Source organism: Anomaloglossus baeobatrachus, unplaced genomic scaffold, assembly GCF_048569485.1.
Source record: "Anomaloglossus baeobatrachus isolate aAnoBae1 unplaced genomic scaffold, aAnoBae1.hap1 Scaffold_3347, whole genome shotgun sequence".
In the NCBI taxonomy this organism is placed as follows: domain Eukaryota; kingdom Metazoa; phylum Chordata; class Amphibia; order Anura; family Aromobatidae; genus Anomaloglossus; species Anomaloglossus baeobatrachus.
In genome coordinates this window covers 64,034-84,077 of record NW_027442724.1, presented here as the reverse complement: position 1 = coordinate 84,077, position 20,044 = coordinate 64,034, and the positions used below count along the sequence as shown (strand labels likewise).

At 49.0% G+C, this 20,044-nt stretch overlaps 8 non-coding genes and 2 pseudogenes across 8 annotated transcripts; all 10 read left to right on the top strand.

Moving 5' to 3' along the window:
- The first annotated feature begins 1,064 nt into the window (after positions 1-1,064).
- On the top strand, positions 1,065-1,255 carry LOC142271088 (U2 spliceosomal RNA). The gene has a single exon (XR_012736261.1). It is a non-coding gene; the product is annotated as a U2 spliceosomal RNA (small nuclear RNA).
- Positions 1,256-2,642: 1,387 nt separating this feature from the next.
- Positions 2,643-2,833, top strand: LOC142271087 (U2 spliceosomal RNA). Its single transcript, XR_012736260.1, has one exon. It is a non-coding gene; the product is annotated as a U2 spliceosomal RNA (small nuclear RNA).
- A 1,387-nt stretch (positions 2,834-4,220) lies between these two features.
- Positions 4,221-4,310, top strand: LOC142271093 (U2 spliceosomal RNA; annotated as a pseudogene).
- Positions 4,311-9,750: 5,440 nt separating this feature from the next.
- LOC142271091 (U2 spliceosomal RNA) lies at positions 9,751-9,955 on the top strand (annotated as a pseudogene).
- Positions 9,956-11,342: 1,387 nt separating this feature from the next.
- On the top strand, positions 11,343-11,533 carry LOC142271086 (U2 spliceosomal RNA). Its single transcript, XR_012736259.1, has one exon. It is a non-coding gene; the product is annotated as a U2 spliceosomal RNA (small nuclear RNA).
- A 1,387-nt stretch (positions 11,534-12,920) lies between these two features.
- Positions 12,921-13,111, top strand: LOC142271085 (U2 spliceosomal RNA). Its single transcript, XR_012736258.1, has one exon. It is a non-coding gene; the product is annotated as a U2 spliceosomal RNA (small nuclear RNA).
- Positions 13,112-14,498: 1,387 nt separating this feature from the next.
- On the top strand, positions 14,499-14,689 carry LOC142271084 (U2 spliceosomal RNA). The gene has a single exon (XR_012736257.1). It is a non-coding gene; the product is annotated as a U2 spliceosomal RNA (small nuclear RNA).
- A 1,387-nt stretch (positions 14,690-16,076) lies between these two features.
- On the top strand, positions 16,077-16,267 carry LOC142271083 (U2 spliceosomal RNA). Its single transcript, XR_012736256.1, has one exon. It is a non-coding gene; the product is annotated as a U2 spliceosomal RNA (small nuclear RNA).
- A 1,387-nt stretch (positions 16,268-17,654) lies between these two features.
- LOC142271082 (U2 spliceosomal RNA) lies at positions 17,655-17,845 on the top strand. Its single transcript, XR_012736255.1, has one exon. It is a non-coding gene; the product is annotated as a U2 spliceosomal RNA (small nuclear RNA).
- Positions 17,846-19,232: 1,387 nt separating this feature from the next.
- Positions 19,233-19,423, top strand: LOC142271081 (U2 spliceosomal RNA). Its single transcript, XR_012736254.1, has one exon. It is a non-coding gene; the product is annotated as a U2 spliceosomal RNA (small nuclear RNA).
- The last annotated feature ends 621 nt before the right edge of the window (positions 19,424-20,044 follow it).

The following is a 20,044-nucleotide window of genomic DNA, read 5'->3' as shown; positions in this document are numbered from 1 at the left end:
ATAACATCTAGAATTGGCATCTGGTGCGATCTCTCCGCTTCCACTCCAAAGAAAGTTACCTGTTTATTCCTATCATGCATTGGTTTTTGGGGTTTTCTTTGAGTAATGATGATCTCTTTAGTAGTCTGTTGGCGCCCTCTCCTGGAGGAATAGTTTGCTTGCTCTTGGACATTCTAAAAGAGAGGTCATGATAGACATTGAGCTTCTGAGCTCAATTGGGGACAGTCATGGGTGATGAATGTTTGCAACCTACTGCGAAGCCTCATACCGCAATATAAGGAACGTCAAATACTAAGAAAGGGCGGCCTATGAAAGAATTACTACTTTCAATAAGTACACTTAAACGGCTAATTGGGAATAGAAAAACTGTAAAAAGCCCTCTGAGAAAGCCCCCCTCTAACCTTTGATAGTAAGCTTTTCTGTAGTCTGCCTGTTGATGTATTTTCCGTTTGAACTGTGCACAACATGAAGAGACGGAACACTGGCGGCTTGTCACAATGCCCCCCGATGACATCACAATAGCGCTGCTGCCTAGAAAACAAGCTGCGCAGAAGAAGTTGTTCTTTGGGTGGGAGGGTGGGCTAGTGGAAGGAGGGGGCAATCTCTTTTTTTCCCGGGTGGTAGGGGGATGACAGGAGAAGGGAAGCGGGTGGTGAGAAAGGTACAGAGGGCAGGGTTTGGGGGCTGGGAAGGAAAGGGAAAAGATTAGGGTTTGGGGATGATGAAAGGGCTTTCTACGGGTAAGGATGGCAAAGGGTGGCAGTGACGGAAAGTCAGGCAACCTGTCCTGTCCGTCTTTTTGTATCGTGAATTGGAAAGACTGCAAGGGGGAGGGGAGTTGCTTGCGCCCTAAAGGAGGAGTTATTCAGATTCATTGCAGTGGGCGGCGGCTGCAAAACGCACCATTCTTCTTGTTTTGGCTCTGCAAAGCAGCCTTTTCAAGGGTTGGCTTGGGTGACAAAATGTCTTGTGTAGGCGTGGGTTTGTCTCCCTCTCGCTCTCTCTCCCTAAGATGTGTCCGGCATAGGCCAGGGTGCCACTCGAGGCCCAAACCAATTCTGGTTATCGCTTCTCGGCCTTTTGGCTAAGATCAAGTGTAGTATCTGTTCTTATCAGTTTAATATCTGATACGTCCCCTATCTGGGGACCATATATTAAATGGATTTTTAGAACAGGGAGATGGAAAAAGAGCTTGCTCTGTCCACTCCACGCATTGACCTGGTATTGCAGTACCTCCAGGAACGGTGCACCCCTTCTTAACCCAGTTTCCAAAAGCAGAACTCAATTCACCTGATTCATATTAGCCCGATTTAATGAATTGGAAGAAAGCATACGTCTTCATATGCACCTCAATTTGGCCCATTCACTTTTCACACTTCCTCCTTTTGTTTTTTATCTTTCACACTTTTGACTTTCTTTATTCATCCAAATAGCAAACTCATCACCACTCAACCTGACCAACTCGGCTATGTCCCCGTGCTGCAGTTCTCTGTCTTATCTAGATCATTTGCAATTGAATGGAATAGATCCCTTTTGGACAAAGTGGATTCACCTGCTGCTGCAGTGACCACAGGTGTGATAACATCTAGAATTGGCATCTGGTGCGATCTCTCCGCTTCCACTCCAAAGAAAGTTACCTGTTTATTCCTATCATGCATTGGTTTTTGGGGTTTTCTTTGAGTAATGATGATCTCTTTAGTAGTCTGTTGGCGCCCTCTCCTGGAGGAATAGTTTGCTTGCTCTTGGACATTCTAAAAGAGAGGTCATGATAGACATTGAGCTTCTGAGCTCAATTGGGGACAGTCATGGGTGATGAATGTTTGCAACCTACTGCGAAGCCTCATACCGCAATATAAGGAACGTCAAATACTAAGAAAGGGCGGCCTATGAAAGAATTACTACTTTCAATAAGTACACTTAAACGGCTAATTGGGAATAGAAAAACTGTAAAAAGCCCTCTGAGAAAGCCCCCCTCTAACCTTTGATAGTAAGCTTTTCTGTAGTCTGCCTGTTGATGTATTTTCCGTTTGAACTGTGCACAACATGAAGAGACGGAACACTGGCGGCTTGTCACAATGCCCCCCGATGACATCACAATAGCGCTGCTGCCTAGAAAACAAGCTGCGCAGAAGAAGTTGTTCTTTGGGTGGGAGGGTGGGCTAGTGGAAGGAGGGGGCAATCTCTTTTTTTCCCGGGTGGTAGGGGGATGACAGGAGAAGGGAAGCGGGTGGTGAGAAAGGTACAGAGGGCAGGGTTTGGGGGCTGGGAAGGAAAGGGAAAAGATTAGGGTTTGGGGATGATGAAAGGGCTTTCTACGGGTAAGGATGGCAAAGGGTGGCAGTGACGGAAAGTCAGGCAACCTGTCCTGTCCGTCTTTTTGTATCGTGAATTGGAAAGACTGCAAGGGGGAGGGGAGTTGCTTGCGCCCTAAAGGAGGAGTTATTCAGATTCATTGCAGTGGGCGGCGGCTGCAAAACGCACCATTCTTCTTGTTTTGGCTCTGCAAAGCAGCCTTTTCAAGGGTTGGCTTGGGTGACAAAATGTCTTGTGTAGGCGTGGGTTTGTCTCCCTCTCGCTCTCTCTCCCTAAGATGTGTCCGGCATAGGCCAGGGTGCCACTCGAGGCCCAAACCAATTCTGGTTATCGCTTCTCGGCCTTTTGGCTAAGATCAAGTGTAGTATCTGTTCTTATCAGTTTAATATCTGATACGTCCCCTATCTGGGGACCATATATTAAATGGATTTTTAGAACAGGGAGATGGAAAAAGAGCTTGCTCTGTCCACTCCACGCATTGACCTGGTATTGCAGTACCTCCAGGAACGGTGCACCCCTTCTTAACCCAGTTTCCAAAAGCAGAACTCAATTCACCTGATTCATATTAGCCCGATTTAATGAATTGGAAGAAAGCATACGTCTTCATATGCACCTCAATTTGGCCCATTCACTTTTCACACTTCCTCCTTTTGTTTTTTATCTTTCACACTTTTGACTTTCTTTATTCATCCAAATAGCAAACTCATCACCACTCAACCTGACCAACTCGGCTATGTCCCCGTGCTGCAGTTCTCTGTCTTATCTAGATCATTTGCAATTGAATGGAATAGATCCCTTTTGGACAAAGTGGATTCACCTGCTGCTGCAGTGACCACAGGTGTGATAACATCTAGAATTGGCATCTGGTGCGATCTCTCCGCTTCCACTCCAAAGAAAGTTACCTGTTTATTCCTATCATGCATTGGTTTTTGGGGTTTTCTTTGAGTAATGATGATCTCTTTAGTAGTCTGTTGGCGCCCTCTCCTGGAGGAATAGTTTGCTTGCTCTTGGACATTCTAAAAGAGAGGTCATGATAGACATTGAGCTTCTGAGCTCAATTGGGGACAGTCATGGGTGATGAATGTTTGCAACCTACTGCGAAGCCTCATACCGCAATATAAGGAACGTCAAATACTAAGAAAGGGCGGCCTATGAAAGAATTACTACTTTCAATAAGTACACTTAAACGGCTAATTGGGAATAGAAAAACTGTAAAAAGCCCTCTGAGAAAGCCCCCCTCTAACCTTTGATAGTAAGCTTTTCTGTAGTCTGCCTGTTGATGTATTTTCCGTTTGAACTGTGCACAACATGAAGAGACGGAACACTGGCGGCTTGTCACAATGCCCCCCGATGACATCACAATAGCGCTGCTGCCTAGAAAACAAGCTGCGCAGAAGAAGTTGTTCTTTGGGTGGGAGGGTGGGCTAGTGGAAGGAGGGGGCAATCTCTTTTTTTCCCGGGTGGTAGGGGGATGACAGGAGAAGGGAAGCGGGTGGTGAGAAAGGTACAGAGGGCAGGGTTTGGGGGCTGGGAAGGAAAGGGAAAAGATTAGGGTTTGGGGATGATGAAAGGGCTTTCTACGGGTAAGGATGGCAAAGGGTGGCAGTGACGGAAAGTCAGGCAACCTGTCCTGTCCGTCTTTTTGTATCGTGAATTGGAAAGACTGCAAGGGGGAGGGGAGTTGCTTGCGCCCTAAAGGAGGAGTTATTCAGATTCATTGCAGTGGGCGGCGGCTGCAAAACGCACCATTCTTCTTGTTTTGGCTCTGCAAAGCAGCCTTTTCAAGGGTTGGCTTGGGTGACAAAATGTCTTGTGTAGGCGTGGGTTTGTCTCCCTCTCGCTCTCTCTCCCTAAGATGTGTCCGGCATAGGCCAGGGTGCCACTCGAGGCCCAAACCAATTCTGGTTATCGCTTCTCGGCCTTTTGGCTAAGATCAAGTGTAGTATCTGTTCTTATCAGAACAAACTGAGCTAGCTACACTTGACGAGATACGATCAGGGAGACGAGCTCCGAAGCCCAGCCGAGACCGGAAGAGGGAGATCGGACGGAAGAAGAGCTTGGCAGAAAGAAGCAAGAAGACGAAGGCTCGGAGAAGACTTGGGGAGACCAGAGGAACTTCGAGGAGGAACACAGCGGGAGAAGACACCCGGAGAAGAATCCAAGATCCAGCTCCGGGAACTCAAGCAGGAACCAGCCATGGCAAGCAAGCCAGAGAAGGCAGCCAAGAAGGCTCAGGACCCAGGGACCTCCAGGAAGGCTCATCCAGAGGCTTCTTCGGCCCAAGAGGCCCCTACCTCCGACGCCAGCCAGCCGGAGGGAGCCCGGACGCCGCCGGAAAAGGCTCCAACCCTGGAGCCTTGGATGCGGCAGACGGTCGCCCTGAAGCTAAAGGCGGTGGATGGTAGGTTGCCGGACATGTCCAGCGACGTGTTCTGCAAGAAGATGATTCTGGATCAGGGCTTCTCCAGGGCGGAAACCCTGAGTGTCCAGACCTTCATGACTGGCATTTTTCTGGTAACCTTTGCCACGGTGAATGCCTGCAGGAGATACTGGGAGGCGATGAACGCAGCGATGCCGGACTCCCCTTTTCATTCTTTTTTAGGATCCTGTCCTATACAGAGGGATGAGAAGAGGATCACGGTCTCCATGCGGAACCCGCACACCCCAGGAAGAGACATCTCCACGTTCCTGGGACGTCTCTGCACAGTGGTGAGGGAGCCATCCCACATCCTTAACGGCAACGGATTCTGGACGGGTAAGTGGTCAGCAACCGTTCGACTCTACAGGGAACCAGCATCCGAGGATGGTCTCCAGCACCTGCCCCCGACATTCTCTCTGGGAAACTCCTTTGGTCTCATCTACTACCCGGACATGCCACACAACTGCAGGAAATGTGGCGGGAAAGGGCATTCGATGAAGACCTGCAAGGAGGACGCCTGCAGGGTTTGCCGGGTGACGGGACACAGCTCCAAGGACTGCCCAAAGAAGAAGACTTGCAACCTATGTGGACAGGCGGACCACCTTTACAAGGACTGCCCACAGCGGGAGAAATCCTGGGCAAGGGTTGCCGCGGTGACCCAGTATCGGGTAGTCACAGCTTCGTCGACCAAGGCAGCTACGACCAAGGCCACAGAGGCCAAGGACAAGGCGGCCAAGAACCCGGCGACCGTGGCTCCAGCCGATGCCCCAGCAGCCACGGAGTCCAGGAAAAAGGGTAAGAAAACTGTTGCCCCCTCCCTGGTCCCCCCCCCTGTCACCCCTGTCCAAACCCCTCCCCCCCCGGCCAACCCTACTGAGGATTCCACTACCTCCACCTCATTTCCCTACTCCTCAGTTGGTCTCCTCACCCCCCCCCCAAAGCCCACTCTCCCTCCCCAGACCATGAGAGCAGAGGACCTCAGCACTCTTGCACTTTTCACCGAGGAGGATTTTCCAGCTCTTGTCTCCTCAGGTACAGGCCAAAGGAAAAGGAAGGTGGAAGATAGTCCTGTCGCAGAACCTTCCAAGCTGTTCATTGTGGATCCCAATCCACCCCAGGAAGAGGAGGATGGCCTCCTCCCAGAACCGGACGTGTTGGAGCAGATGGTGGAGTCCCTTGTGGCCGAAGAAGAAATGGAGGAGTCGGAAGCCACTGAGGCACCATCCCTGCTCGATCAGCTAGAAGAAGAGGGTCTGCTGGAGATACCCTTACCAGCAGGTGCCAAAGAGGAAGAACCGCCCGACCGGAGTGGTAACTAAGGCACACCGCCTGCGCTAACTTTCTCTTTCCTCCAATGACTGCTAACATTAACATCTTTTCCATTAATGTTAGGAGCATCAGAGGCAAGTTCCGACGTCAGACAATTTTTGCGTTCCTTAACACTCAGTCTAGTGATGTATTTTTCCTGCAGGAATGCTCCCTTCCCTCCTCTAGGTCCTTCAACCATCTGGCCAGGGAGTGGACCCATGGCCCATCCTACTGGTCCGGCGGAGGCGACTGTAGGTCCGCGGGGGTCGCCGTGCTGATCAGGGGAAGCGCCTTCACATTGGACTCTGTTCAGGAAATCGTCTGCGGCAGGTTACTGCTCGTGGATGGCACCTGGGCGGGAGAACCTGTCAGGTTCATCAATGTGTATGCTTCTCCTGTGAAGAGCGATCGACTGGAGCTCCTCCAAGCCCTGCGCCCTCAGCTCGCTACCGCCAGGACGGTAGTGATGGCCGGGGATTTCAACTGCCCGATTGAGGAGGATGGACGCAGTTCTGGAACGGCTGCCAAGTTGGACGTCACATCCAAACTGCTCATTGAGATGGTGACCGAAGCCTCTCTTGTGGACGTTGTTGGCTCCATCGGACACGGATCCGTGAACTATTCATGGTGCCGATCCGATGGCTCGCTGCGTTCCAGGATTGACTTTGTGTTTACCTCTCGGGCGGTTGGGCGGAGTGGGCACTCGATGGTCCCCTGCTTCTTCTCTGACCACAGAGCCATTCACTTTCAAGGTGTGCTGGGCCATGGCTTCCCCATTGGCCCGGGCTCCTGGAAGCTGAACTGCTCTCTGCTGGAAAAGGGTGAGATTCTGGAGGAGCTTAGAGCTGCCTACTCCACGTGGCGGGCCTACAAGGCGGGCTTCCAGTCTGTTTCTGACTGGTGGGAATACGTTAAACTCGAGTTCCGTTTCTTCTTTCAGGCAAAGAGTCAACAACAGGCGGGTCTGAAGAGGAGGGACTTCAGGAGACTCCAGCGTGAGCTGCGTTCCCTGCAGGACCTTCTTCGATGCGGCTGGGACGTGAGAGAGGAGCTGGAGGAGACTAAGAGGAGCCTGAAAAGGCACTTCGAGGAGGAGTCCGAGCGAATTGTCTTCCGTTCCAAAGTGGAGAACCTGGAGAAGGGTGAGAAATGTAACTCGTTCTTTTTCAGGAAACTCCACGCCGGTCACACGCCCATGAATGAACTACGAGACGAGAGTGGAAGCATGCGACGCGGGAAAGAGAACGTGATGAAGGTCGTCAGCGACTTCTACAGCGAACTCTACGCCCGCAAGGCTACTGACCACGAGGCCGCCGATAAGTTCCTGTCAGGTATCACTAACCATCTTGACCCTGCAGACGCGGCGGCCATGGATGTTCCTCTGACGGTGGACGAGCTGCTCTCGGCCGCCAAATCCTTTAGTTCTGGCAGGACACCGGGCAGTGACGGCCTCCCAGCAGAGCTCTATGTAGCGCTGGGAGACCTAATCTGTCCGGACCTGTTAGGGCTGTATGAGGAGATGGTGGTGGAGGGCAGAATGCCTCCATCTCTGAGGGAAGGAATGGTCACGATCCTGTACAAGCGTAAAGGAGAGAGGTGCGACCTGAAGAATTGGCGTCCCATCACCCTTCTGAACGTCGACTACAAGATCCTGGCCAAGACGATGGCAACGAGATTGAAGACTGTTATCGGACGGATCATCCACCCGGATCAGACCTGCGGCATCCCCGGACGTCGCATCGCAGACAGCCTGGCTCTCATGCGGGACACGGTCGAGTACATCAAAGCCCGCCGGGTGCACGCAGCCCTGATCTCGTTGGATCAGGAAAAGGCCTTCGACCGTGTTTCCCATGAGTTCCTGGGCAAAGCTCTGCACAGGTTAGGTTTGGGTAACATGTTTTGCTTGTATGTCCAACTAATGTATTTTGATATTCACAGCTCGGTGTTGGTAAACGGCTGGAAGACTGACCCCTTCCCGGTCCTCTCAGGGGTCAGACAAGGCTGTCCTCTGTCACCTCTTCTTTTTGTTTGTGTTATAGAACTCTTTGCAGAGGCTATCCGGCGGAATGGAGAGATCAGAGGGATCACCGCACCAGGACCAGAACGCTTCGAGGTCAAGTGCTCGCTCTACATGGACGACGTGACCGTCTTCTGCGCGGACCGGCGCTCAGTCGACACCCTCGTCCAGACCTGTGAGACCTTCGGACGGGCTTCGGGAGCCAAAGTCAACTGCGGGAAGTCGGAAGCCATGCTCTTCGGGGACTGGCAGCCGGCCTCTTCCGCCCCCTTCCCTTTCAGCATCCAGCCGGATTTCATCAAGGTTCTTGGAGTCTGGTTCGGGAAGGAAGGAGCAGCCCTCAAGTCCTGGGAGGAACGCTTGACCAAGATCACCCAACGGATCGGTCTGTGGAGCCTCAGACGCCTCACCTGTGAGGGCAAAGCACTGGTCCTGCGTAACGAGGTACTGCCCGTGCTGCAGTACACGGCCCAGGCCTGGCCCCCCCTTGCCACCGTGTGCAGGGCCATTACCAGGACGGTGTTTCGTTTTGTCTGGGGATCCAAGATGGACAGAGTAAAGCGGAGCATCATGTACAAGGATCCTCGCAAGGGTGGGAAGGGCGTACCCGATATCCCCACCCTCCTGCGATCCTCCTTCGTATGTGACTGCGTTCGCCGAACTCTGCGAGTCAAGAGAGGTTCCGCGGGTGGGTCCATGTCTCGCTTCTTCCTGCTCCCCCTTTGGAGACGGTTAGGCTGGGACAAGTGGGACAGCTCCTTCCCCTACAACTGGACGGCGCCATGGTTCTACGGAGACGTGGTTCGGTTTGTGAGGGAACACCAACTGGAGGGACTCAAGCCTGATTTGTGGAAGCCAAAGACTATCCACAAACTCATCAGAGCCAAGGACGAAATGGAGAACATTCCAGGACTTCATCACGACACACTGGAGACTGTTTGGACAAACGTGTCATCGGCTGGATTGACCAACGGGCACAAGGACTTGTCATGGATGGCGATACAGGGCGGACTGCCCGTCCGGTCATTCATGCACGCCCGGAACCTGTGCAAAACCCGGTACTGCCCAAGGTGCCCCTTCGTGGAGGAAACATCGCTGCACGCCTTTTGGGACTGCCGTTTCGCACAGCGCCTGTTGGTTGCCCTGGAGGATGACCTGAGGAACTCCGTCCCCAGAGGGAGCCTATCGTACCATTCCGTACTTTATGGACTCTTCCCTGGGACTCACACCGTTGGAGCCATCCAGGAGGCTTGGCGCCTTATGAACTGCTTTAAGGACGCGATTTGGGTCGCCAGGAACCGGCTCATCTTGAAGAGGGAGAGGATGTCTATCCAGGATTGCCGCAGGCTGATCCACAGCCTGCTCAGAGACTATTCCATCATGGACAGTCCGGACGACAGCGCCGAGGAGGAGGTTTAGACCTCTTCCATGCCCCCTCCCTCCTTTTCCCGTTATGTGCGTCTTTCAATAAAGCTTCGGGCCTGTGATTTCCCCACCCTATCCCCCTTTTCCCCTACCCCCATCCCCCAATCGCCGGTTCGTCGTTATTTATTGTCTAACTTTTTCTTTCAGCTTGAGTGTTATGGATAAGCATAGGAGCGTGATGTATAGTTTAGTGCGTCGTACTCTATGGCTATGTAAGAAGGATTGTATATTTCTGTGTGTACGGGGCTGCGGCACCGTACACGGTTTGTTACCTTTTTGTGAGTAGTGCATGATAATAAAGATGCTGTTAAATCAAAAAATCTGTTCTTATCAGTTTAATATCTGATACGTCCCCTATCTGGGGACCATATATTAAATGGATTTTTAGAACAGGGAGATGGAAAAAGAGCTTGCTCTGTCCACTCCACGCATTGACCTGGTATTGCAGTACCTCCAGGAACGGTGCACCCCTTCTTAACCCAGTTTCCAAAAGCAGAACTCAATTCACCTGATTCATATTAGCCCGATTTAATGAATTGGAAGAAAGCATACGTCTTCATATGCACCTCAATTTGGCCCATTCACTTTTCACACTTCCTCCTTTTGTTTTTTATCTTTCACACTTTTGACTTTCTTTATTCATCCAAATAGCAAACTCATCACCACTCAACCTGACCAACTCGGCTATGTCCCCGTGCTGCAGTTCTCTGTCTTATCTAGATCATTTGCAATTGAATGGAATAGATCCCTTTTGGACAAAGTGGATTCACCTGCTGCTGCAGTGACCACAGGTGTGATAACATCTAGAATTGGCATCTGGTGCGATCTCTCCGCTTCCACTCCAAAGAAAGTTACCTGTTTATTCCTATCATGCATTGGTTTTTGGGGTTTTCTTTGAGTAATGATGATCTCTTTAGTAGTCTGTTGGCGCCCTCTCCTGGAGGAATAGTTTGCTTGCTCTTGGACATTCTAAAAGAGAGGTCATGATAGACATTGAGCTTCTGAGCTCAATTGGGGACAGTCATGGGTGATGAATGTTTGCAACCTACTGCGAAGCCTCATACCGCAATATAAGGAACGTCAAATACTAAGAAAGGGCGGCCTATGAAAGAATTACTACTTTCAATAAGTACACTTAAACGGCTAATTGGGAATAGAAAAACTGTAAAAAGCCCTCTGAGAAAGCCCCCCTCTAACCTTTGATAGTAAGCTTTTCTGTAGTCTGCCTGTTGATGTATTTTCCGTTTGAACTGTGCACAACATGAAGAGACGGAACACTGGCGGCTTGTCACAATGCCCCCCGATGACATCACAATAGCGCTGCTGCCTAGAAAACAAGCTGCGCAGAAGAAGTTGTTCTTTGGGTGGGAGGGTGGGCTAGTGGAAGGAGGGGGCAATCTCTTTTTTTCCCGGGTGGTAGGGGGATGACAGGAGAAGGGAAGCGGGTGGTGAGAAAGGTACAGAGGGCAGGGTTTGGGGGCTGGGAAGGAAAGGGAAAAGATTAGGGTTTGGGGATGATGAAAGGGCTTTCTACGGGTAAGGATGGCAAAGGGTGGCAGTGACGGAAAGTCAGGCAACCTGTCCTGTCCGTCTTTTTGTATCGTGAATTGGAAAGACTGCAAGGGGGAGGGGAGTTGCTTGCGCCCTAAAGGAGGAGTTATTCAGATTCATTGCAGTGGGCGGCGGCTGCAAAACGCACCATTCTTCTTGTTTTGGCTCTGCAAAGCAGCCTTTTCAAGGGTTGGCTTGGGTGACAAAATGTCTTGTGTAGGCGTGGGTTTGTCTCCCTCTCGCTCTCTCTCCCTAAGATGTGTCCGGCATAGGCCAGGGTGCCACTCGAGGCCCAAACCAATTCTGGTTATCGCTTCTCGGCCTTTTGGCTAAGATCAAGTGTAGTATCTGTTCTTATCAGTTTAATATCTGATACGTCCCCTATCTGGGGACCATATATTAAATGGATTTTTAGAACAGGGAGATGGAAAAAGAGCTTGCTCTGTCCACTCCACGCATTGACCTGGTATTGCAGTACCTCCAGGAACGGTGCACCCCTTCTTAACCCAGTTTCCAAAAGCAGAACTCAATTCACCTGATTCATATTAGCCCGATTTAATGAATTGGAAGAAAGCATACGTCTTCATATGCACCTCAATTTGGCCCATTCACTTTTCACACTTCCTCCTTTTGTTTTTTATCTTTCACACTTTTGACTTTCTTTATTCATCCAAATAGCAAACTCATCACCACTCAACCTGACCAACTCGGCTATGTCCCCGTGCTGCAGTTCTCTGTCTTATCTAGATCATTTGCAATTGAATGGAATAGATCCCTTTTGGACAAAGTGGATTCACCTGCTGCTGCAGTGACCACAGGTGTGATAACATCTAGAATTGGCATCTGGTGCGATCTCTCCGCTTCCACTCCAAAGAAAGTTACCTGTTTATTCCTATCATGCATTGGTTTTTGGGGTTTTCTTTGAGTAATGATGATCTCTTTAGTAGTCTGTTGGCGCCCTCTCCTGGAGGAATAGTTTGCTTGCTCTTGGACATTCTAAAAGAGAGGTCATGATAGACATTGAGCTTCTGAGCTCAATTGGGGACAGTCATGGGTGATGAATGTTTGCAACCTACTGCGAAGCCTCATACCGCAATATAAGGAACGTCAAATACTAAGAAAGGGCGGCCTATGAAAGAATTACTACTTTCAATAAGTACACTTAAACGGCTAATTGGGAATAGAAAAACTGTAAAAAGCCCTCTGAGAAAGCCCCCCTCTAACCTTTGATAGTAAGCTTTTCTGTAGTCTGCCTGTTGATGTATTTTCCGTTTGAACTGTGCACAACATGAAGAGACGGAACACTGGCGGCTTGTCACAATGCCCCCCGATGACATCACAATAGCGCTGCTGCTTAGAAAACAAGCTGCGCAGAAGAAGTTGTTCTTTGGGTGGGAGGGTGGGCTAGTGGAAGGAGGGGGCAATCTCTTTTTTTCCCGGGTGGTAGGGGGATGACAGGAGAAGGGAAGCGGGTGGTGAGAAAGGTACAGAGGGCAGGGTTTGGGGGCTGGGAAGGAAAGGGAAAAGATTAGGGTTTGGGGATGATGAAAGGGCTTTCTACGGGTAAGGATGGCAAAGGGTGGCAGTGACGGAAAGTCAGGCAACCTGTCCTGTCCGTCTTTTTGTATCGTGAATTGGAAAGACTGCAAGGGGGAGGGGAGTTGCTTGCGCCCTAAAGGAGGAGTTATTCAGATTCATTGCAGTGGGCGGCGGCTGCAAAACGCACCATTCTTCTTGTTTTGGCTCTGCAAAGCAGCCTTTTCAAGGGTTGGCTTGGGTGACAAAATGTCTTGTGTAGGCGTGGGTTTGTCTCCCTCTCGCTCTCTCTCCCTAAGATGTGTCCGGCATAGGCCAGGGTGCCACTCGAGGCCCAAACCAATTCTGGTTATCGCTTCTCGGCCTTTTGGCTAAGATCAAGTGTAGTATCTGTTCTTATCAGTTTAATATCTGATACGTCCCCTATCTGGGGACCATATATTAAATGGATTTTTAGAACAGGGAGATGGAAAAAGAGCTTGCTCTGTCCACTCCACGCATTGACCTGGTATTGCAGTACCTCCAGGAACGGTGCACCCCTTCTTAACCCAGTTTCCAAAAGCAGAACTCAATTCACCTGATTCATATTAGCCCGATTTAATGAATTGGAAGAAAGCATACGTCTTCATATGCACCTCAATTTGGCCCATTCACTTTTCACACTTCCTCCTTTTGTTTTTTATCTTTCACACTTTTGACTTTCTTTATTCATCCAAATAGCAAACTCATCACCACTCAACCTGACCAACTCGGCTATGTCCCCGTGCTGCAGTTCTCTGTCTTATCTAGATCATTTGCAATTGAATGGAATAGATCCCTTTTGGACAAAGTGGATTCACCTGCTGCTGCAGTGACCACAGGTGTGATAACATCTAGAATTGGCATCTGGTGCGATCTCTCCGCTTCCACTCCAAAGAAAGTTACCTGTTTATTCCTATCATGCATTGGTTTTTGGGGTTTTCTTTGAGTAATGATGATCTCTTTAGTAGTCTGTTGGCGCCCTCTCCTGGAGGAATAGTTTGCTTGCTCTTGGACATTCTAAAAGAGAGGTCATGATAGACATTGAGCTTCTGAGCTCAATTGGGGACAGTCATGGGTGATGAATGTTTGCAACCTACTGCGAAGCCTCATACCGCAATATAAGGAACGTCAAATACTAAGAAAGGGCGGCCTATGAAAGAATTACTACTTTCAATAAGTACACTTAAACGGCTAATTGGGAATAGAAAAACTGTAAAAAGCCCTCTGAGAAAGCCCCCCTCTAACCTTTGATAGTAAGCTTTTCTGTAGTCTGCCTGTTGATGTATTTTCCGTTTGAACTGTGCACAACATGAAGAGACGGAACACTGGCGGCTTGTCACAATGCCCCCCGATGACATCACAATAGCGCTGCTGCCTAGAAAACAAGCTGCGCAGAAGAAGTTGTTCTTTGGGTGGGAGGGTGGGCTAGTGGAAGGAGGGGGCAATCTCTTTTTTTCCCGGGTGGTAGGGGGATGACAGGAGAAGGGAAGCGGGTGGTGAGAAAGGTACAGAGGGCAGGGTTTGGGGGCTGGGAAGGAAAGGGAAAAGATTAGGGTTTGGGGATGATGAAAGGGCTTTCTACGGGTAAGGATGGCAAAGGGTGGCAGTGACGGAAAGTCAGGCAACCTGTCCTGTCCGTCTTTTTGTATCGTGAATTGGAAAGACTGCAAGGGGGAGGGGAGTTGCTTGCGCCCTAAAGGAGGAGTTATTCAGATTCATTGCAGTGGGCGGCGGCTGCAAAACGCACCATTCTTCTTGTTTTGGCTCTGCAAAGCAGCCTTTTCAAGGGTTGGCTTGGGTGACAAAATGTCTTGTGTAGGCGTGGGTTTGTCTCCCTCTCGCTCTCTCTCCCTAAGATGTGTCCGGCATAGGCCAGGGTGCCACTCGAGGCCCAAACCAATTCTGGTTATCGCTTCTCGGCCTTTTGGCTAAGATCAAGTGTAGTATCTGTTCTTATCAGTTTAATATCTGATACGTCCCCTATCTGGGGACCATATATTAAATGGATTTTTAGAACAGGGAGATGGAAAAAGAGCTTGCTCTGTCCACTCCACGCATTGACCTGGTATTGCAGTACCTCCAGGAACGGTGCACCCCTTCTTAACCCAGTTTCCAAAAGCAGAACTCAATTCACCTGATTCATATTAGCCCGATTTAATGAATTGGAAGAAAGCATACGTCTTCATATGCACCTCAATTTGGCCCATTCACTTTTCACACTTCCTCCTTTTGTTTTTTATCTTTCACACTTTTGACTTTCTTTATTCATCCAAATAGCAAACTCATCACCACTCAACCTGACCAACTCGGCTATGTCCCCGTGCTGCAGTTCTCTGTCTTATCTAGATCATTTGCAATTGAATGGAATAGATCCCTTTTGGACAAAGTGGATTCACCTGCTGCTGCAGTGACCACAGGTGTGATAACATCTAGAATTGGCATCTGGTGCGATCTCTCCGCTTCCACTCCAAAGAAAGTTACCTGTTTATTCCTATCATGCATTGGTTTTTGGGGTTTTCTTTGAGTAATGATGATCTCTTTAGTAGTCTGTTGGCGCCCTCTCCTGGAGGAATAGTTTGCTTGCTCTTGGACATTCTAAAAGAGAGGTCATGATAGACATTGAGCTTCTGAGCTCAATTGGGGACAGTCATGGGTGATGAATGTTTGCAACCTACTGCGAAGCCTCATACCGCAATATAAGGAACGTCAAATACTAAGAAAGGGCGGCCTATGAAAGAATTACTACTTTCAATAAGTACACTTAAACGGCTAATTGGGAATAGAAAAACTGTAAAAAGCCCTCTGAGAAAGCCCCCCTCTAACCTTTGATAGTAAGCTTTTCTGTAGTCTGCCTGTTGATGTATTTTCCGTTTGAACTGTGCACAACATGAAGAGACGGAACACTGGCGGCTTGTCACAATGCCCCCCGATGACATCACAATAGCGCTGCTGCCTAGAAAACAAGCTGCGCAGAAGAAGTTGTTCTTTGGGTGGGAGGGTGGGCTAGTGGAAGGAGGGGGCAATCTCTTTTTTTCCCGGGTGGTAGGGGGATGACAGGAGAAGGGAAGCGGGTGGTGAGAAAGGTACAGAGGGCAGGGTTTGGGGGCTGGGAAGGAAAGGGAAAAGATTAGGGTTTGGGGATGATGAAAGGGCTTTCTACGGGTAAGGATGGCAAAGGGTGGCAGTGACGGAAAGTCAGGCAACCTGTCCTGTCCGTCTTTTTGTATCGTGAATTGGAAAGACTGCAAGGGGGAGGGGAGTTGCTTGCGCCCTAAAGGAGGAGTTATTCAGATTCATTGCAGTGGGCGGCGGCTGCAAAACGCACCATTCTTCTTGTTTTGGCTCTGCAAAGCAGCCTTTTCAAGGGTTGGCTTGGGTGACAAAATGTCTTGTGTAGGCGTGGGTTTGTCTCCCTCTCGCTCTCTCTCCCTAAGATGTGTCCGGCATAGGCCAGGGTGCCACTCAAGGCCCAAACCAATTCTGGTTATCGCTTCTCGGCCTTTTGGCTAAGATCAAGTGTAGTATCTGTTCTTATCAGTTTAATATCTGATACGTCCCCTATCTGGGGACCATATATTAAATGGATTTTTAGAACAGGGAGATGGAAAAAGAGCTTGCTCTGTCCACTCCACGCATTGACCTGGTATTGCAGTACCTCCAGGAACGGTGCACCCCTTCTTAACCCAGTTTCCAAAAGCAGAACTCAATTCACCTGATTCATATTAGCCCGATTTAATGAATTGGAAGAAAGCATACGTCTTCATATGCACCTCAATTTGGCCCATTCACTTTTCACACTTCCTCCTTTTGTTTTTTATCTTTCACACTTTTGACTTTCTTTATTCATCCAAATAGCAAACTCATCACCACTCAACCTGACCAACTCGGCTATGTCCCCGTGCTGCAGTTCTCTGTCTTATCTAGATCATTTGCAATTGAATGGAATAGATCCCTTTTGGACAAAGTGGATTCACCTGCTGCTGCAGTGACCACAGGTGTGATAACATCTAGAATTGGCATCTGGTGCGATCTCTCCGCTTCCACTCCAAAGAAAGTTACCTGTTTATTCCTATCATGCATTGGTTTTTGGGGTTTTCTTTGAGTAATGATGATCTCTTTAGTAGTCTGTTGGCTCCCTCTCCTGGAGGAATAGTTTGCTTGCTCTTGGACATTCTAAAAGAGAGGTCATGATAGACATTGAGCTTCTGAGCTCAATTGGGGACAGTCATGGGTGATGAATGTTTGCAACCTACTGCGAAGCCTCATACCGCAATATAAGGAACGTCAAATACTAAGAAAGGGCGGCCTATGAAAGAATTACTACTTTCAATAAGTACACTTAAACGGCTAATTGGGAATAGAAAAACTGTAAAAAGCCCTCTGAGAAAGCCCCCCTCTAACCTTTGATAGTAAGCTTTTCTGTAGTCTGCCTGTTGATGTATTTTCCGTTTGAACTGTGCACAACATGAAGAGACGGAACACTGGCGGCTTGTCACAATGCCCCCCGATGACATCACAATAGCGCTGCTGCCTAGAAAACAAGCTGCGCAGAAGAAGTTGTTCTTTGGGTGGGAGGGTGGGCTAGTGGAAGGAGGGGGCAATCTCTTTTTTTCCCGGGTGGTAGGGGGATGACAGGAGAAGGGAAGCGGGTGGTGAGAAAGGTACAGAGGGCAGGGTTTGGGGGCTGGGAAGGAAAGGGAAAAGATTAGGGTTTGGGGATGATGAAAGGGCTTTCTACGGGTAAGGATGGCAAAGGGTGGCAGTGACGGAAAGTCAGGCAACCTGTCCTGTCCGTCTTTTTGTATCGTGAATTGGAAAGACTGCAAGGGGGAGGGGAGTTGCTTGCGCCCTAAAGGAGGAGTTATTCAGATTCATTGCAGTGGGCGGCGGCTGCAAAACGCACCATTCTTCTTGTTTTGGCTCTGCAAAGCAGCCTTTTCAAGGGTTGGCTTGGGTGACAAAATGTCTTGTGTAGGCGTGGGTTTGTCTCCCTCTCGCTCTCTCTCCCTAAGATGTGTCCGGCATAGGCCAGGGTGCCACTCGAGGCCCAAACCAATTCTGGTTATCGCTTCTCGGCCTTTTGGCTAAGATCAAGTGTAGTATCTGTTCTTATCAGTTTAATATCTGATACGTCCCCTATCTGGGGACCATATATTAAATGGATTTTTAGAACAGGGAGATGGAAAAAGAGCTTGCTCTGTCCACTCCACGCATTGACCTGGTATTGCAGTACCTCCAGGAACGGTGCACCCCTTCTTAACCCAGTTTCCAAAAGCAGAACTCAATTCACCTGATTCATATTAGCCCGATTTAATGAATTGGAAGAAAGCATACGTCTTCATATGCACCTCAATTTGGCCCATTCACTTTTCACACTTCCTCCTTTTGTTTTTTATCTTTCACACTTTTGACTTTCTTTATTCATCCAAATAGCAAACTCATCACCACTCAACCTGACCAACTCGGCTATGTCCCCGTGCTGCAGTTCTCTGTCTTATCTAGATCATTTGCAATTGAATGGAATAGATCCCTTTTGGACAAAGTGGATTCACCTGCTGCTGCAGTGACCACAGGTGTGATAACATCTAGAATTGGCATCTGGTGCGATCTCTCCGCTTCCACTCCAAAGAAAGTTACCTGTTTATTCCTATCATGCATTGGTTTTTGGGGTTTTCTTTGAGTAATGATGATCTCTTTAGTAGTCTGTTGGCGCCCTCTCCTGGAGGAATAGTTTGCTTGCTCTTGGACATTCTAAAAGAGAGGTCATGATAGACATTGAGCTTCTGAGCTCAATTGGGGACAGTCATGGGTGATGAATGTTTGCAACCTACTGCGAAGCCTCATACCGCAATATAAGGAACGTCAAATACTAAGAAAGGGCGGCCTATGAAAGAATTACTACTTTCAATAAGTACACTTAAACGGCTAATTGGGAATAGAAAAACTGTAAAAAGCCCTCTGAGAAAGCCCCCCTCTAACCTTTGATAGTAAGCTTTTCTGTAGTCTGCCTGTTGATGTATTTTCCGTTTGAACTGTGCACAACATGAAGAGACGGAACACTGGCGGCTTGTCACAATGCCCCCCGATGACATCACAATAGCGCTGCTGCCTAGAAAACAAGCTGCGCAGAAGAAGTTGTTCTTTGGGTGGGAGGGTGGGCTAGTGGAAGGAGGGGGCAATCTCTTTTTTTCCCGGGTGGTAGGGGGATGACAGGAGAAGGGAAGCGGGTGGTGAGAAAGGTACAGAGGGCAGGGTTTGGGGGCTGGGAAGGAAAGGGAAAAGATTAGGGTTTGGGGATGATGAAAGGGCTTTCTACGGGTAAGGATGGCAAAGGGTGGCAGTGACGGAAAGTCAGGCAACCTGTCCTGTCCGTCTTTTTGTATCGTGAATTGGAAAGACTGCAAGGGGGAGGGGAGTTGCTTGCGCCCTAAAGGAGGAGTTATTCAGATTCATTGCAGTGGGCGGCGGCTGCAAAACGCACCATTCTTCTTGTTTTGGCTCTGCAAAGCAGCCTTTTCAAGGGTTGGCTTGGGTGACAAAATGTCTTGTGTAGGCGTGGGTTTGTCTCCCTCTCGCTCTCTCTCCCTAAGATGTGTCCGGCATAGGCCAGGGTGCCACTCGAGGCCCAAACCAATTCTGGTTATCGCTTCTCGGCCTTTTGGCTAAGATCAAGTGTAGTATCTGTTCTTATCAGTTTAATATCTGATACGTCCCCTATCTGGGGACCATATATTAAATGGATTTTTAGAACAGGGAGATGGAAAAAGAGCTTGCTCTGTCCACTCCACGCATTGACCTGGTATTGCAGTACCTCCAGGAACGGTGCACCCCTTCTTAACCCAGTTTCCAAAAGCAGAACTCAATTCACCTGATTCATATTAGCCCGATTTAATGAATTGGAAGAAAGCATACGTCTTCATATGCACCTCAATTTGGCCCATTCACTTTTCACACTTCCTCCTTTTGTTTTTTATCTTTCACACTTTTGACTTTCTTTATTCATCCAAATAGCAAACTCATCACCACTCAACCTGACCAACTCGGCTATGTCCCCGTGCTGCAGTTCTCTGTCTTATCTAGATCATTTGCAATTGAATGGAATAGATCCCTTTTGGACAAAGTGGATTCACCTGCTGCTGCAGTGACCACAGGTGTGATAACATCTAGAATTGGCATCTGGTGCGATCTCTCCGCTTCCACTCCAAAGAAAGTTACCTGTTTATTCCTATCATGCATTGGTTTTTGGGGTTTTCTTTGAGTAATGATGATCTCTTTAGTAGTCTGTTGGCGCCCTCTCCTGGAGGAATAGTTTGCTTGCTCTTGGACATTCTAAAAGAGAGGTCATGATAGACATTGAGCTTCTGAGCTCAATTGGGGACAGTCATGGGTGATGAATGTTTGCAACCTACTGCGAAGCCTCATACCGCAATATAAGGAACGTCAAATACTAAGAA